At 40.5% G+C, this 18,184-nt stretch overlaps 1 protein-coding gene across 1 annotated transcript in view; it reads right to left on the reverse strand.

The window, feature by feature from the left end:
• LOC101275277 (A-kinase anchor protein 17B) overlaps positions 1–18,184 on the reverse strand; it is a 126,178-nt gene that overhangs the window by 65,414 nt on the left and 42,580 nt on the right. The window lies entirely within an intron of this gene.

Here is an 18,184-nt window from a genome sequence, read left to right on the forward strand (position 1 = left end):
AGACTATGTAAATATCCTGTTTCTCATCATACTTTGCCCATTAATCTTAGCATCCAGTGATGATTCTTTTTTTTTCTATAGTGAAAGTTTTAGCAAGTGTCATGGAGATAAATGCCTCCAGGACCAGGCAAGGTGGCAGGTGGGGCTGGTGACCCACAGGTGAGGTCTCATCTAGAGGGGGTGTCTCAGGTGCAGGATGCAGACCCAAGGCTGCCGGAACTTATTTTTCAAGAGAATTGAGAAACCCAGATTTTTATATGGGCGGTCCTTTTTTTTTTTTTTTGGCTGCGTTGGGTCTTCGTTGCTGCAGGCAGGCTTTCTCTAGTTGTGGCGAGCGGGGGCTACTCTTCCTTGCAGTGCGCGGGCTTCTCATTGCGGTGGCTTCTCTTGTTGTGCAGCACGGGCTTTAGGTGCGTGGGCTTCAATAGTTGCTGCGTGTGGGCTCAGTAGGTGAAGCGCGTGGGCCCTAGAGCACACGCTCAGCAGTTGTGGCATGTGGGCTTAGTTGCTCCGAGGCATGTGGGATCTTCCCCAACCAGGGCTCAAACCCATGTCCCCTGCATTGGCAGGAAGATTCTTAACCACTGCGCCACCAGGGAAGTCCAGCTCTTAACACTTCTTCTATATGTAATAGCTCAAAACAGAACATTCCAAATGTCCAACAATAGTAAACATAACTAAGTTGTGGTATATTCCTACAATAAAATACTATACAGCAGTTCTTCTTAAAAATGTGGTCTGTGGGACTTCCCTGGTGGCACAGTGGTTGAGAATCCGCCTGCCAATGCAGGGAACATGGGTTCGAGCCCTGGTCCAGGAAGACCCCACATGCCGCGGAGCAACTAAGCCCGTGAGCCACAACTACTGAGTCTGCGCTCTAGAGCCCGCGAGCCACAACTACTGATGCCCGTGCGCCTAGAGCCCATGCGCTGCAACAAGAGAAGCCACTGCAATGAGAAGCCCGCGCACCGCAAGGAAGAGTAGCTCCTGCTCACTGCAACTAGAGGAAGCCTGCATGCAGCAACGAAGACCCAACACAGCCAAAAATAAATAAATAAATAAGTAAATTTATTTTTAAAAAATGTGGTCTGTGGACCCCTGGGGAATCCCCAAAACCCTCTTAGGGGGTCCTCAAGGTCAAAGCTCTTTTCATAATAATACTAAAAGGATATTTGCCTTTTTCACTACATTGACATTTGCACTGCTGGTGCAAAAGCAAAGGTAGATTAAAAAAAACTGCTAGCGCCTTAGCACATATCAAGGTAGTGATACCAACTGTACCGCTATTCACTGCCTTCTTCACCCCACACACTCACAATGAACAAAGTCCTTGATGAAGCAGTATAAAAATTAATTGTATTAAATCTCGACCATTGAGTACATTTAAAAATTATTTTCCATGGGATAAAATGGGAAGCATGCATAAAGCACATCTGTTACATATCAATGTGCAACTATTGCCCAAAGGAAAAGTACTCGTTTTTGTGAGCTGAACTAGATGCTTTTTTTCATGGAACACCAATTTTGCTTGAAAAGATGACTGACAGACAAACTCTAATTATTCAGATTGAGGCTTTTGGCAGACAGTTCCTTGAAAATGAACGAGGTGAGTCTGTTACTTAACTGACAGTGTTTGCTTTCAAATAAAAACACAAATTTTGGAAAAGCTATCCACCACCATGAACTTGACAGCTTCCCAAATGCTTAAAGACTTTGCTGATGAGATCTGCGCTAATACTAACAAATGTGATTTTTTTTGATAATGTATAGCAAAATGTGTCAACACTTGGAAGGTCTGCATACCTGAGTGAAACAATATTTTCCAAATGACCAATAGAGAATGTTACAAAATCAAGCATGGGCAAAAGACTGATCGAAGTGCAGGATAGATTAATGGATTTTTTAAACAATTGTATTAAGAACTGACACACAATTAACTGTACATATTTAAAATATACAATTTGATGTCTTGACACATGTTGACACCCATGAACCCAGAACAATAATCAAGATAATGAGCATTATCTAAAACCCGCAAAGTTAGCTCATGCCTCTCTGTAATCATTCTCTTGCACCTCTCTCTCCTCCCCACACCATCCCAAGGCAACCACTGATCTGCCTTCTGTTACTATAGATTCGTTTTCATTTTCTAGAATTTTATATGAACAGAATCATATAGTGCATACTCTTTTGGTCTAGCTTCTTTTACTTAGCGTAATTATTTTAAGATTTATCCATATTGTTGCATGCAGTATTCCATTGTATGTGTACACCACAATTTATCCATTCACCTATTGATGGACATTTGGGTTGTTTCTAGGTTTTGGCTATTATAAATAAAGCTGCTACGGACATTCTTGTACAAGTCCTTGTATGTACATTGGCTTTTATTTCTCTTGGGTAAATACCTAAGAGTGGAATGGCTAAATTATATGGTAGGTGTAACACTACCATATGTAAAATAGATACTAGTGGGAACCTGTGGTATAGCACAGGGAGCTAAGCTCGGTGCTCTGTGATGACCTAGATGGGTGGGATGGGGGGGGAGAGTGGGGGGGAGGTCCAAGAGGGAGGGGATATATGTATACATATAGCTTATTCACTTCGTTGTACAGCAGAAACTAACACAACATTGTAAAGCAATTATACTCCAATTTTTTAAAAAAAAACATTTCTAGAAACTGCCCAAATGTTTTCCAAAGGGATTTCCTGACCTTTAATCGACCTTTAAACGAGGACTGTTTCTTGTCTATCCAGCTCCAGAGGCAACTTGACAATGGAAGGTTAATTAACCAGCCACCGACAAAATAAATGAACACGACCTGAGGTTCTCTGAAAGGTTCAGACCAGTCTGCTCCACCCATCGCAGATAAGTCAGTAAATATGTACTGCACACCTATGTGCAATGCCTCGTATGAGACATTGCTGTGGACAGAGAAGCAGGTGCCACTACCTGTCTGGAGCTGTACTAGGAGTTAGGGGCTCACACGTACGTAAGACCCATGGCTTGCCCTAGTTCATGGTCTAGAGGGGAAGACAGACACTTGGATGACGATGACAAAAGATGTCAAGTTCTAGGACAGAGGTGAGCACAAAGCGCTATGGGAGCATGGGAGAGCGAATATTAGCTGGAGGGGGGAGGTGAGGGAAGTAGTTTGGTGCCTGGGAAGGTGCTCAAGAGGAGGCATTTCAGGTAGGTCCCCAGGGTCACTAGTTTAACTGGTAGTAAAGAGGGGGAGAAGGATGCCACTGCAGGTAAAGGAAGCAGCACGAAGAGGGGACGACATGGGTGCATGTGTCTGTACATAACTGGGGAAGGAAATGGCTGGGGCATCGGACAGAGTGGCAGGTGGGCCTGAAAAGCCGACAGGGGCCATGAAAACCACACTAAGGGTTTTACCTTCACCCTGACAAGTATGTCTTCTGCCTTCCAAACAAACAATATTATTTTCTGCCACCATTCCCTTTTCCACTTGCCTGGACAGTGCCTTTCTATCCTCTTCACCTCCTACCCAAATCGGATCAACTTTATTCATTAAGTCATACATTTACACATTTACCAGATTTATTGGGTGTTTTGCAACATACTAATGGTATGTCTCTTTGGCCCGCTCATTTGTATCTATTGCTAATTGATGCACAAAACTCAAAGATAGCAAAACGGTGCATGGTCCCCATCCTAGTGCCTCCCCATCATCATTCCTGTGCCCTCTGGGGTTTGGCCAAGACCTCTGGAAGCCAGGCCTTCCCAGCCCCGCCCAGTGTCAGTGTCCTGACATATTTGCCAAGACTCTCGTTCATACTCACTACCACATTTCTCACTAATTCTTTTTTGTTTTGTAAAATACAACTATTTTCATTAAAATGTGTTATATATATTAACATGTAATGAAGTTGTTATTTTTAAATTAATTAAATAATTTTTAAATTTCTCAGTTTTAATTTCCAATACAGTAAATATCAATAGACATAACCCACAGAAACAAAAGTTCTTTAGGTTCCTCAGTAATTTTTATAAGTGGAAAGGGGTTCCAAGACCACGAAGTCTGAGAACTGCTATATAGCAATGAAAATGATCAACCACTGCTATTCACAACATTTATAAAATTCACCCACACAGACACAAAAGCATAGATCCTGGATATTCCATATATATAAAGTTCTGAAACAAGAAAAACTAATTTATGATGTCAGAAATCAGGATGGTGGTCACCTGGGGGAAGAAGCGGGTAGTGGTTCAGAAGAGGGGCACTAGGGGGTTCTGGGACATTGTCACTGTGCTGTTCCTTGGCCTGAGTGCTAGTTATCCAAGAGTGTTCAACTGGTGCTAATCCACTGGTGTTTCATGCATTTTCCTATCCATGTGCTTGGCTTTGCTTTTTTTTTTTTTTTTTTTTGCGGTACGCGGGCCTCTCACTGTTGTGGCCTCTCCCCGTGCGGAGCACAGGCTCCAGACGCGCAGGCTCAGTGGTTGTGGCTCACGGGCCCAGTTGCTCCGCGGCATGTGGGATCTTCCCAGAGCAGGGCTCGAACCCGTGTCCCCTGCACTGGCAGGCAGACTCTCAACCACTGCGCCACCAGGGAAGCCCCTACTTTTTTTTTTTTGATTGAAGTATAGCTGATTCACAATGTCGTGTTAGTTGCAGGTGTATGGCAACGTGATTCAGTTATATTGTTTATCTTCTTTTTCAGATTCTTTTCCATTATAGGTTATTATAAGATATTGAACATAGTTCCCTGTGCTATACAGTAGGACCTAGTTGTTTATCTATTTTATATATAGTAGTGTATATCTGCTAATCCCAAACCCCTAATTTAGCCCTCCCCACTTCCCCCTTTGGTAACCATAAGTTTGTTTTCTATGTCTGTGGGTCTCTATCCATTTTCTATATAAGTTCATTTGTATCATTTTTTGGCATCTCAGTCCTAATACGATCCTGCCAAACTCTTGGTCTCCCCCTCCCTTCCCCCACCACTTGACCAGCCTGCTCCTACCATCTTCACCACATCAGAAATGGCAACTCCATCCCTCTGACTCCTCAGGCCAAAAACTTTAGAATCATCCTGAATGTTTCCCTCTGTCACATCCCATATCCAGTGCCAGCTTCTCTTGAAGCTGATAAAGTTTTAGTTTCAGGGACCCTCACATTCCAAGGCCCTGGACAGGTCCCTAGGAATGTGTTCACATTGTCATACATTTTTGTATAATTGGGAAAGATATTTTAACTGCGGTCAGTTAAGACCACTGTCTCCTTCCACTCCAACTTTCCTTCCATCACATTTCCCCTTGTGTTGCATGGTATTGGAGTGACCATGGACATTTTGGGATCCTGTTTAGGGGAAGTTAAGATGGGGACACATTTAGCTGGCCATTTATGTGGTTTGCATTCACTTCCTGGTGTCATGACAGAACACTGGGAGACCACAAGTCATATTGGGATGGGAATCTGTCCTATGGCACTTGGCACGGGCAGTATAAAGGTCATAGAAGTGACACAAGGTTTGATATGTACACAGCCAGAACCTAGTCTATGGAGAATTCTCCCAAATTATAGAATTACATGCAGAGGATTTGGTTCTTATTGATGTCTAAATAAAAAATGGAATTTCTCTGGGACTTCCCTGACAGTCCAGTGGTTAAGACTCTGTGCTTCCATTGCAGGGGGCACAGGTTCAATCCCTGGTTGGGGAACTAAGATCCCACTTGCCACGAACCCAAAAAGAAAAGAAAAAAAAGATGGAATTTCTATCTTGCTAAAAATATACTGGACAGGGACTTCCCTGGTGGTGCAGTGGTTAAGAATCCGTCTGCCAATGCAGGGGACACGCGTTCAAGCCCTGGTCCGGGAAGATCCCACATGCTGCGGAGCAACTAAGCCCGTGCGCCACAACTACTGAGCCTGCGCTGTAGAGCCTGTAAGCCACAACTACTGAGCCCACGAGTCACAACTACTGAAGCCTGCGCACCTAGAGCCCGTGCTCCACAACAAGAGAAGCCACCGCAGTGAGAAGCCTGTGCGCCACAATGAAGAGTGGCCCCTGCTTGCCGCAACTAGAGAAAGCCTGTATGCAGCAACTAAGACCCAACACAGCCAAAAATAAAATTAATTAATTAAAAAAATATATATACTGGATAATGCAGCATACACAATTATAAGTGCAGCCTGCTCTTTTGTTCTTTTTGATGGAAATCCCATTAAGTAAAATGGACCGGAATCCCTATGTTTGTAGGGCACACACCTGTAGCAGTACTACAAGCATTGAGTGTGTGTGTGAGGTGATGTCTGCTTGATGAATCCCAGCATACAAAATCATGTCTTAGAGTATCTGACCCATCCGTCTTGTCCTGACAAAGCCTGACTCATTGTTGTGATTTTTTTCCTCACTTTAAATACGTACTCACTTTCGTACTTAATTTTGTACTCTTTTTTTAAAAACAAGGTCCCACAAATCTTATAATCTTCAAGCCCTACACATAGACTGCAGCCCTACTCATACTCTATATCCAACCAGCAAGTCCAGATGGCTGCACTGTCAAAATATATCCATAATCCAACCCCTTCTCACCACCTCGACTGCTACTACCCCAGCCCCAGCTGCCACCGTCTCTCACTTGGCTTACTGCAGTAGCCTCCTGACAGTAGCCTCTCCCTGCTTCATCCCCATCATCCCCCACCCCCGACAGTCTATTCTCCACATAGCAGACAGAAGGATATTTTCACGACGTAAATTAGATTATTTAACTATTCTGCTTAAAACCCTCCGATAGCTTCAGATATCTTTTTTTTTTTTTTGCGGTACGCGGGCCTCTCACTCTTGTGGCCTCTCACGTTGCGGAGCACAGGCTCCGGACGCGCAGGCTCAGCGGCCATGGCTCACGGGCCCAGCCGCTCCGCGGCATGTGGGATCTTCCCGGACCGGGGCACGAACCCGCGTCCCCTGCATCGGCAGGCGGACTCTCAACCACTGCGCCACCAGGGAAGCCCAGCTTCAGATATCTTGCTTGGAGAAAAACGAAACTCCGTAAAGCAGCCTGCCCGCCCCTTCATGATCTAGCCTCCAGTGGCCAATTTAGCATCATCTGCAAGCATGCTTCCTCGTGCTCACTCCACTCCAGCCAAACCATGCTCCTTGCTGTCCCTCAAACACACCCCACAAGGTTTCCTCCTCCCCACCCCTCCACAGAAATTCTTCCTTCAGACATCCATATGGCTTTTTCTCTCTCCTCCTTCAAGTCTTTGCTTAAGTACCACCCTCTCAGGGAGGCTTACCTTGATCGCTCCATTAAAAATCTCACCCACCCACCCTCCTTTGCACTCTTGATCCCTCTTACTCTGCTCTCTACTTTTTCTTTCTAAAACACTAGGCAGTTTACTTATTGATTATGTTTATTCTCTTGAATCTCTCTCCTCCTAGGCTGCAAGCTCACAGGCACAGGAATCTTAACTTTACTTACTGGTATATCCTCAATACTTAGAATAGTGTCTAGCACCTAGTAGGTACTCAATAAATATTTGTTGAATGAATGAATAAATGAACCAAGAGTGGGAAGAACATGTGAAAAGTTCCAGAGATGAGAGATGTGCGGCTTATTCAACGAATTCAAAGAAGTCTCAAGGAGTAAGTCAAAAAGGAAAGTGGCTCAAGCTGGAGTCGGGCCAGGCAGGTGGGAGCCAGAGGGGGGAGGAATCTGTAGACCAGGATAAGGATATTGAAGTTCAGAGCAGGGAAAATCCATTGAGGAGTTATAACCAAGGGAGTGGTGTGATCGTAGTTCAGAGACATCATTGGCAGTTGTATAGAAAAGGGAGCCCTGTGATGGTGATGGCAGGGGTTGGGGAGGAGGGTAAGGGGGTGAAGACTGGAAGCAAAGAGACCGGTTAAGAGGCTATTGAAGTAGTTCAGGCAAGAGGCGATGGTGTCTCAGACTATTTTGGATGGTGACAATGGATACGGAGAGAAGTGGAAAGACCTTTTATTTAGGAAGTAGAATCAGAAACTTCTGATGATGAACCAAAAGAAGAAGGACGTTTGATAAGAAGGGTGTGGTCATCTGTGCTGACTGCTGCCGGGGGTCAAGCTAACAAGGACTGAAAAGTAAATGTCCATTGGAATTTAGTGACACGGAAGTAACAGGCGATCTTGTCAAGCGCATTTCCACAAAATATAGATGGTTAAAGTCAGCCTGGGCTGAGTGCATGGACAAGTGAGTGCGGTGTGAGGAAGTAGAGGCCACTTGACATATCGACAAAGCCCCTGACACCTAGTAGGCTCTCAATCCATACCACTTTCCTCCCTCCTTTCCCTGCATCAATGATGTTGCATAACTGCGATAATATTGCTAATTAAACTCTAGGTAAAAGAAAAAATGTTAAATTAAAATAATATCATAAGTAGTTAAATATTTACTGTTCGTTTGGTATCAGATTTCTTATGGTAAAATATTAAATTCAAATATTAATAAGGAAAACAGCTGGTTCTGAATATTCAGACTCCCAGAGGAACACAGTAATGAATCATTTTTAAAGCTGGACAGCTTCACACTTAATCTGCTCAAGGAATAGGAACACAGTCATTTTTCAATAATCGTTTTATAGAATGAATATAAATTTCTGATTAGTCTGTTCCCAAAATGGAAACGGCCTTTTAACATCATTATGATAAATATTTGTTGTAAGAAATTCAGGCATTAACCTAGTGTATATAGAAGAAAGGAGATTCAGAGTTTCAGTTTTGCAAGCTGAAAAATGTTCTGTAGATGAGTGGTGGTGATATTTGCATAGCAATGTGAATGTATTTAATGCGAATCAGCTGAACACTTAAAAGTGGTAAAAACAAATATCGTAAATTAACGCATATTGGTGGAATCTAGAAAAACGGTACAGATGAACTGGCTTGCAAGAAAGAAATAGAGAACCAGGTGTAGAGAACAAATGTATGGACGCCAAGCGGGGGGTGGGATGAATTGGGAGACTGGAATTAACATATATACACTAATATGTATAAAATACATAATATGTATAAAATAGATAAGTAATGAGAACCTGCTGTATAGCACAGGGAGCTCTACTTCACTTTGCTATACAGTAGAAACTGTCACAACACTGTAAAACAACTATACCCCAATAAAAAAAAGTAAAAATTTAAAAAAAAAGGTTAATAGGGTAAACTGCATGTTGTGTATATTTTATAATTTTAAAAATAAATAACTTCTAAACAAAAGAAGAAAGGGAAGATAGCCCTCTAATCCCACTGCTTAAGTTGGCATATAGGATTCATCATTCATTCATTCAACAGATATTTACTGAATGCCTGCTATATGCCAAGCACATGTCTAGGTGCTGAGAACACATTAGTGAACATTAGTGAACAAAACAACGTCCTTCCCCTTGTGGAACTTACTCCTAACGGGAAAGAAAGAAAATAAACAAACAGGAGAGTATGTATCATGTCAGATGGTGATAAATGATAGAAAAATAAGGCAAAGAAGGGAGATAATGAGGTTGAGGTTGTAATTGTATATAAGGAAGGCCTCACTAATAAAGTGACATTTGAGCAGGGACCTGAAAGAAATGAGGGAGCGAGCCATGCAGACATCTTGAAAGAAGGGCTTTCCAGGCAGAGCGAACAGCCAAGGCCAAGATCCCAAGGCAGGTTTGGCATGGTCAAGGAACAACAGAAAAGCCAGGGGGACTGGAAAGGAGTAAGTGAGGGGAGAGGAGTAGGAACGGAGGTCAGAGAAGTGTGGAGGGTCTCTGAAGGCCATAAAAAGGACTTTGGATTTTACTCTGAGTGAGGCTAGAAATCATTGGAGAGTTTTGAGCAGAGGAAGGACCTGATATGGCTTCAGCTTAAAAGAGATTACTCTGGCTGCTGCGCTGAGATCGGACTGAAAGAGGGCAAAGCAAGAAGCAGGGAGGAAAATTAGGAGGCTAGCGCAATTATCCAGGTGGGAAATGATGGTGGCTGAGACCAGGGTGGTGGCAGTGAAGACGGGGAGAGGTGATCAGATTCTGTACGTATGTGGCTGGTGGCGCCAACAGTGTTTGCTGAAGGGCTGGATATAGGCAGAGGTCGATCTAGGCTTTGAAAGACCTGAAGCTTATACAATTTGGGGGGTTCTCTGTTAAGAAGAAGGATACAAAATTAGATACAAAATGAACATTTATTTAAAATGAGAAAAGAAATCACAATATATCACAAATTTATAAAAGCTGACAAATACTACAAACATCAGAAAGTCTAGAAAATAACTTAATATTAACTTCCTGACAAACCCTTATAAAGCCTTTTACTATATAGTTTGTTGCATACTATTTATTCACCTGTCCATACGATAATTTTATAATATCTTCTATAAAATAACAGTAAGATAATTTTCTCTTCTAGCATAGTTGATCAAAATTTCTATTTTATCATCAAAAAGTCTACAAACAATAAATGCTGGAGAGGGTGAGGAGAAAAGGGAACCCTCCTACACTGTTGGTGGGAATGTAAATTGGTACAGGCACTATGGGGAACAGTATGGAGGCTCCTTAAAAAACTAAAAATAGGAACCTCCATATGATCCAGCAATCCCATTTCTTGGCATATATCTGGAGAAAACCATACTTCGAAAAGACACATGCACCCCAATGTTCATAGCAGCACTATTTACAATAGCCAAGACATGAAAGCAACCTAAATGTCCATCAACAGTTGAATGGATAAAGAAGATGTGGTACATATATACAATGGAATACTACTCAGCTATTAAAAGGAACAAAATTGGGTCATTTGTAGAGACATGGATGGACCTAGAGACTGTCATACAGAGTGAATTAAGTCAGAAAGAGAAAAACAAATATCGTATATTAATGCATATATGTGGAATCTGGAAAAATGATACAGATGAACCGGTTTGCAAGGCAGAAATAGAGACACAGATGTATAGAACAAACATATGGACGCCAAGGGAGGAAGTGGGGGTGGGACGAATTGGGAGACTGGGATTAACATAAATACTTATCTAAAAAACAGAAACAGACTCACAGACTTAGAAAACAAACTTATGGTTACCAAAGGGGAAAGGCGGAGGGAGGGATGAATTAGGAGGTTGGGATTAACATATACACATTACTATATATAAAACAGATAAACAACAAGAACCTACTGAACAGCACAGGGAACTCTACTCAGTACCCTGTAATAACCTATATGGGAAAAGAATCTGAAAAAGAATAGATATATGTATAACTAAATCACTTTGCTGTATACCTAAAACTAACACAACATTGTAAATCAACTATACTCCAATATAAAATAAATTTTTTTTAATTTCTGTTTTATTGATACTTTTATTTCAGTTTTATTATCGCTAGAGTTTTTAATTGCCATTGTGGTAATAATAAGACAGGTTTTGACAGGTGAGTCTTCTTTCTTTCTTACATATTAACTTCCTTCCTATCATATTTAAATTCTTATTCATCAAAAATTCCAGAAAACAAATACAAAATTGACCTGAAAACAAGATATTTATATGAGTGATATGAATGTATTTAAAAATTGACACTGCACCACATTGAGTTATGTAATTGTATAAATATCACTCAATATTCCATATACTGAGCTATTGATTAATATGTTTTGGCTTTTTGTGACAAGAAAACTTGTTTCTTCAGGCTGCCTGCTGTGTCCATGATACTTTCATGTGCCATTACATCAGAAACTGCCAGATTTCATCAGAACAAGATGAGTCAGATACACTAAAACATGATCCAATATGTTAAGATGCATAAAATATGCAAATTCATACATAGACAAAATCACAATTTGTAGTACTGCTACAGGCTGGTGCTCTGCAAAAACAGGGTTTCTGATAAATTCTATTTCAAGATTCCCAGAAAACCTTGCTGTAGCCACTATGGAAACAGTATGGAGTACTTAAATGTAAGACCTGAAACCATAAAACTCCTAGAAGAAAACATAGAAAAGACTCCTTGACATGAGTCTTGACAATGATTTTTTAGATATGGTACCAAAAACACAGGCAACAAAAGCAAAAAAAAAAAAATCATCAAGTGGGATTTCAAACTAAAATGTTTCTGCACTGCAAAAAAAATCATTCAACAAAATGAAAGGGCACCCTACAGAATGGGAGAAAATATTTGCAAATCATCTATCTGATAATGGGTTAATATCCAAAATATGTAAGGAACTCACAACTCCATAGCAAAAAAAGAAAACAACAAAAAACAACGAATAAAATCCAATTTAAAAATAGGCTGGACCAAAAAAGACATACAATGGACAACAGGTACATGAAGAGATGCTCAACATCACTAATCAACAGGGAAATGCAAATGAAAACCACAATGAGATATTATCTCACATCTGCTAGAATGGCTACCATCAAAAATACGAGAGATAAGAAGTGTTGGAAAGGATCTGGAGAAAAGGGAACACTTGTGCACTGTTGGTGGGAATGTAAGTTGGTACAGCCACTACAGACAACAGTATGGAAGTTCCTCAAAAAATTAAAAATAGAACTACCACATGATCCAGCAATCCCACTTCTAGGTATATATCCAAAAGAATTGAACTCAAGATCACGAAGAGACATATGCACTCCCATGTCTACTGCAGCATTATTCACCATAGCCAAGTTATGGAAACAATCTAAATGTCCATTGACAGATGAATGGGTAAACAAAATGTGATAGAGAGATAAAAAGACGCACATACACACACTCAATGGAATATTATTCAGCCTTAAAAAAGGAAATCCTCTCAAAAAAGGAAATCCTTTCACACACTACAACATGAATGAGCGTTGAGGACAATATGCTAAGTGAAATAAGCCAATCACAAAAAGATAAGAATTGCATGATTGAACTTATAATATGAGGTATCTAAAATAGTCAAACTCGGAAGCAGAGAGTAGAATGGTGGTTGCCAGGGGCTGGGGAGAGAGGGTAATGGGGAGTTGCTCTTCAATGGGTATAAAGTTTCAGTTATACAAGATGGGTAATTCCTAGAGATCTGCTGTACAACATTGTACTTACAGTCATCAAAAATGTATTGTAGGGCTTCCCTGGTGGCACAGTGGTTGAGAGTCCGCCTGCCAATGCAGGGGACACGGGTTCGTGCCCCGGTCCGGGAGGATCCCACATGCCGCAGACCGTGAGCCATGGCCACTGAGCCTGCGTGTCCGCAGCCTCTGCTCCGCAATGGGAGAGGCCACAACAGTGAGAGGCCGGCGTACCGCAAAAAAAAAAAAAAAAAAAATGTATTGTACAATTAAGTATTTGTTAAGAGGGAAGAGCTCATGTTAAGTGTTCTTGCCACAATTAAAAGAATGGATGGTGCATTGAGTTGCATATGCCACATTATTGCATATTCTGTCACATGAGTGACGGGAGTCCCATTCCGAGTAGGCAGTACTGAATCCTCCATATATAGTTTTACAAGTCCAGTGAGCGGAAGAGTTTTCCACAGGCTGGTTTTTGCTCTGTACATTCCCAACCTTATTTCCTCTCAGCTACACATATCTCCAGCACTGGTGCTGCAGGACACATTAGTTCCAAGATACGATCATTGGCTCTACACCATTAGTCAGCATAGTGAGAGATAAGAGTATTCCCGGATGACATTCTTATGCCGGGATGGCTAGCAGTGACATAGAAGTGACTGCAAGCCATGTAAAAATATCTGATCAAACCCCAAATAAATGTAAACCCAATTCAACTTCTCCTTTGTATGACCCCAAAATGTCCACAGCCATCCAATACCAACCCTACCACAAGGGGAAGAATGACAGAGGGGAAGTTGGAGTGGAAAGAGACAGCTACCTTTTTTTTAAAAAAAGATTTTTTTCATTTTTAAAGTCTTTATTGAATTTGTAACGATATTGCTTCTGTTCTATATTTTAGGTTTTCTGGCATTGAGGCATGTGGGATCTTAGCTCCCTGACCAGGGATCGAACCCGCGCCCCCTGCATTGGAAGGCGAAGTCTTAACCACTGGACCGCCAAAGGAAGTCCCGAGACAGCTATCTTAACTGATGGCAATTAAAATATTTCACTTTTGCAAATTTTACAAAAGCGTGTAGCAGTGTTATCCCATTGTTGGGGCCTTGTAAGAAGCTGCCGCAAGTGAGCGGCTCCGACACTTAAGCTTCATTAGCGTCACAGTAACTGTAATACTAGATGTGGAGTGAGAGAGAGGAGTCGAGGATGATGTCCAGGTTTGGGGCCTGAGTCACTGGGTGAGTAGAGCTGCCGTTTACTGAGATACGGAAGATTAAGAGAAGTTTCGGGGGGAAATCAGAAGTTCAGTTTGGGATAGGAAAAGTGTAAGATGTCTATTAGACAGCTAAAGGAGAGATCAAGTAGGCAGTTGGATATACAAGTCTGGAGCCCACAAGAGAGGACTGGCTGAAGAACTAAATTAAGGCGACAACAGCACATGGGATGTATTTAAAACCATGAGATTGGATACGGAGTGAGGAAAGAGAGAGAGATTAGACCTAAGGTTAAATGTTAGCATCACTGAGGTCAAGGTAACAGAGGATTTGCCAAGAGTTGGCTGGAGTGAGTCAGAGTATGGAAGGAGTAGAACTAGAGACAGTGGTCATACTTGGTGTTTTGGAAATGACTTTTCTCAGTAAAAGCTCTTGGGGTTGTTTCCTATTAGCATATATAGATTTATTTCATTATTTTAAAAAGTTCTTTAATGTAAGGATCACTATAATTTATTCCTCCAGTTCTCTTTCGATGGACATTCAGGCTGTTAATCTTGGTGGTTATAAATAATCCCGTAACGAATATCTCTGAACATACATTCTTGTGCACGTGCAAAATATGCCTCTAAGATTCTGAATTCTGAAACTGCTAAATAAAGAGTACCGTTTTCCCTTGGTAGCCACAGGAGATTGGTTCCAGGACTCCCTCGGATACCAAAATCCAGGGATGCTCAAGTCCCTTAATAAAATGGTGCAGTATTTGCATATCACCTACACACATCCTCCCATATACTTTAAGTCATTTCTAGATTGTTCATAGTACCTAACACAATGTAAGTGCTATGTAAATAGTTGCCAGAGCAAGGCAAGTTCAAGTTTTGCTTTTTGGAACTTTCTGGAATTATTTTTCCCCAATATTTTCTATCTGCAGTTGGTTGAATCCACAGATGCGGAACCTGAGGGTATGAAGGGCTGATTATATGCACATTTTCAGTCTCACACAGACTGCAAAATTGCCTTCAAGTGACTTTCTTATCAGTAATATGAGAGAACTGCTCCTCCCCCACACCTTCCAAAGCACTGCATACTAATAATCCTTTAATCTTTGCCACCCTGTAGGTGTTTTAAATAGCAATGTTATTTTAATTTGCATGTCTTTGATCACCAGTAAAGCAGAACAGCTTTTCATATTTATTTCCATTTGTATTCCTTCTTTTGTATTACAACTGGGGCCTTTGCCATTTTTCTGTTTGAGGATGTCTTCTTTTTATTTTAATCAGTTTGTCAGAAACATGTCATAAATGTTGCAAATATTTTCTCCCCAAAATGTGTTTGACCTGCAAAATTATTTATGGTGTTAAATGTCCATCAACAGATGAATGGATACAGAATGGTACATATATACAATGGAATATTACTCAGCCATAAAAAGAATGAAACAATGCCATTTGCAGCAACATGGGTAGACCTAAAGATTATCATACTAAGTGAAGTAAGTCAGATAGAGAAAGACGAATATCATATGATATCACTTATATGTGGAATCTAAAAAAGAATGATACAAGTGAACTTATTTACAAAACACTAGCACTCACAGACTTAGAGAATGAACTTATGGTTACCAGGGGGAAAGGGGGGAGATAAGTCTGTGCCCCCCGCCCCGCAGTGGAAGCACAGAGTCTTAACCACTGGACCACCAGGGAAGTCCCAACATACTATATTTAAAATAGACAACAACAAGGACCTACTGTGTAGCACAGGAAACTCTGCTCAATATTCTGTAATAACCTAAATGGGAAAAGAATTTGAAAAAGAATAGATACTTGTATATGTATAACTGAATCACTTTGCTGTACACCTGAGACTGACACAACATTATAAATCAACTATACTCCAATATAAAATAAAATTTTTTAAAAAATTATTTATGGTGTTCTTATAGAGTTTGGTTTTTCTGGGGGCTTTTTTTGGTTCACTTTTTGTAATGTGTTCCAAGCTTTCATTGTTTTCATTTAGTGGCTTCTGCCATCTATGTCACATCTGATCGTTTTTTAACAAGAGCAGCAGAAATAGATTTTAAGATTATTAACCCAAAGCTTAGAGAGAACACGTTCTCTTTTCATAGCTAATCAGACATCTGTAATGGGGACAAAACTGCCCCTTCCCACCCCCAACTTTAATCAAGATGTTTTTCTTTACGTTGTTGGCAAAGACTACTGCCTAATTGAGACCTCTGTGTATTCAGTGAATGCTTCTGTGTATTTGGCCTCACAAAACTCAGAGGCAAATGGGACCATGTGCTTTCTCTAACAAACACAAGAACAAACACAAGTAAGGCAGCCTATTAGGAGCTTTTTCAGCTCTTGTGTAAAATACATATAACATTTTCAGCATGCAATTTGCATAAAATGGTAGCAATGCGGTTTTCTAAGTTTGAATGCATTTCGGTTAATTCCGTGTATAAAACACACTTGAAATAAAGTACTTCTATTCCAAAATATTTTTTAATCATGAGTTTTTTAAAGCTCTTTAGGTAACAGGTTTTTGCCTTGCATGGGTTAGAAACCACAACTGGTTCATTAAATCAAGTGGCTTCCACAGTATTTGAATACTGCAAGTTGAACTTTCTTTAAACCTAAAAGCTGAAACAAAAGAGTTTCAGTATGAGCTGAATTGTTAAGAGTAATTTTCTTAATGATTAACAAGTCAACTCAAAAAATTGCTGTCAACTACCCACAGAAGAAAGGCTCCTCAATCTTGTTTCTTTCCCAAAGTATTGCAGGTGTTTCAGAGGTAAATTTTGAATTCAATAAGTGTCCAAAATAAAGAAAACCAAATAAAGCATCTGGACTCAATTACTGCCCCCCCAAAAAGTTTACAAAATCTTTCAGATCGCAAGAAACTGCGAAGTTGTTAAACTATCAGAATGCAGAAACAGACACTTCAAGCATTCTTGTTAGGGAAGCAAACTAGGAAAAAGAATGTTCTCTACTTAAATTTTTTTCCTCATACTTATCATCTGAGATGGCTGGTTTTGAGATTATCATATAAAATCGATAACCAGTTAGAACTTACAATAGAAGAAATTATCCCATTCACAATAGTAGTAAAACCCATAAAATATCTAGAACTAAATGAGAAATGAGCAGGAAGACTTCTATAAAGAAAACTCTTGTGGGATATAAAATAAGACTTCAATAAATGGAGACATTCTTAAATAGGTAGACTCAACATTATAACCATTTTAGTTCTCCATAAATTGGTCTAGAAATCCAACACACACCCAACCAAAATTCTAGAAAGCAATTCTCTGAAGGGAGAGATGGAGAACTTGACAAAATCATCATAAAATACATTAAAATCTGGAAAAGAAGGGTAGTAAGTGGGGATTAATCTTACCAGATAGTGAAGTGTATTATAAAGCCACAGTGATTAAGAGTGTGATACAGGAATTGACAGGAACTGACAGTTTAATGGATCAGAATGGAGTATAGAAATGGACTTAAATATATGGGAGAACATAGTCCTATGTGATAAAGTTGGCATCCATTCACTCAACAAATATTTACTGAGCTATATCTGATGGAGACATGCAACATTCAAAATTTCTGCTTTGAGTGGAGCTTAAATTCTCGTGGAAGACACCAACCAACAAACAATAAATAAAATATATAGTACATCAGACAGTAATCAGTGCTATTGAGAAAACTCAGGCAGGAAAGAGAGATGGGAGTTGGAGGGAATTGCAATTTTAAATAGAACAGTCATCTCTGACAAGGTGACATTTCAGCAAAGACTAGGAGGTAAAGGCATGAGCCATGTAGATACCTAAGGAAAGAGTAGGTCAGATACGGGAAGGTTTCTCAACATGGGCAGTATTAACAGTCTGGGCCAGATGATTCTCTGTTGTAGGGGAGGCCGTCATGTGCATCATAGGATCTTTAGCAGAATCCCTGGCCTCTAC

This window comes from Orcinus orca, chromosome X (assembly GCF_937001465.1).
Source record: "Orcinus orca chromosome X, mOrcOrc1.1, whole genome shotgun sequence".
Taxonomy (NCBI): domain Eukaryota; kingdom Metazoa; phylum Chordata; class Mammalia; order Artiodactyla; family Delphinidae; genus Orcinus; species Orcinus orca.